Raw genomic sequence first — 1,490 nt, forward strand, 5'->3', positions numbered from 1 at the left:
AGGTAAAGAAAATGAAAAATAGATTTGAGAAAAATACAAAGTTTTTAGGGACCATAGGTATGAACACTAGATTAGTTCTTTCCCTACTCCCTGAACCGAAAGAAAACATTGCTACTGATACTCTGCGATATCTTAGTCACTTATTTTCTACACAAATCATATATGTCTACTCTATTTCCTCCTAAAATAATACATACAGTAAAAAAATTGAACTTACGAATACAGTATCCACATTTCGTAAGAAATCCACTTGGTGAGTAACAAGCAAAACAATCTTATTCTTGAGTAGGCCCTTGAAACATTCCTGCAGAAAAAGGCTACCTGTTAGTGCTACTTAATAGTAATTGGCTAAGATACTAGCAATATTCTAGTCATAGCCCTATACTTTCAGTTCCACACAACCCTTTATTTCTTTTCGCACTGCTGTAGTGATGAGAAAGCTAAATAAATAGCATTAGAAAAAAAAAGATTTGAAAGAACAAAAGAAACTGATATTTAATGACCGGTATCAACAAAATTATAATTCGATCGCCAAATGCAGAATCCTTTTCTGTTCAATTAATCAAATATATCGCAAGAATGCACTTTTCTCAAGATCTCAGTTTCCATATCTGAACATTTTCTAAACCATCTATACTGTGGCGGCTGGTATCACGCTTTATCATTTTGAAAATATATCGCCAGGTGCATCCCATGAACATTTAAAATTGTGTTACTGTTGCATTTACCCCAAATTTAATCAACTATATGAATTCTGAAATACTACATGAAAAGAAAAAGGATGGCAATAAGTTTTTTACCTTAAAGGTAGTCGAGCCAGTATGAGCATCGACTGCACTAAATATGTCATCGAGAAGACATATATCACAGTCTTGATAAACTGCTCTAGCCAACTGGATGCGTTGTTTCTGGCCACCACTGAGGTTGATCCCACGCTCTCCTATTTCCTAAATCTTTTTGTAAGCAACAAGCATGTATGACTTTCTTGTATGTCTCTGCATGGATCGGCAGTCCAAACAAAATGTTTTCTTGAATGGTTCCATTCTGGATCCAAGCTGTCTGATTGACACATGCCGTGGTCCCATACACCCTAACCTATATATATCGAAGACAAAAAATATATAAATAATGCAGATGCTGGCAACGCAGAAAAGTAATTAAACTGATTTGAAAAGAAGATAGTGATGCTGACGTGTGTACATGTAATTCGGCTACAATAAAAGAAGCAGATAAAGGCTACCCTTGTCGATGGACAAGTTCAAGAAGCAGATACCTAATGTTCAAGAAGCAGATGCCGCATTAGGGTTCGGGCAGGGCTGGGTTGGGGACTTGGGGGCTGGGGGGCGTCTGAGTTACATTTTTTGCTGTAAAAATTCCACTTAATACAAATTTTCAAATCTCAAACACTTCAAAATTGACATTACTAATAAGTTATATTAAAATGTTTGAAGGTATGTAATTTACCACAAACTATTGTGCAGTAACTTTTT

The 1,490-nt window shown here is 35.7% G+C and overlaps 1 pseudogene; it reads right to left on the reverse strand.

Moving 5' to 3' along the window:
- Positions 1–1,490, reverse strand: part of LOC123175736 (ABC transporter C family member 14-like) — a 7,513-nt pseudogene that overhangs the window by 2,103 nt on the left and 3,920 nt on the right.

The sequence above is a fragment of the Triticum aestivum genome, unplaced genomic scaffold (assembly GCF_018294505.1).
Source record: "Triticum aestivum cultivar Chinese Spring unplaced genomic scaffold, IWGSC CS RefSeq v2.1 scaffold134911, whole genome shotgun sequence".
In the NCBI taxonomy this organism is placed as follows: domain Eukaryota; kingdom Viridiplantae; phylum Streptophyta; class Magnoliopsida; order Poales; family Poaceae; genus Triticum; species Triticum aestivum.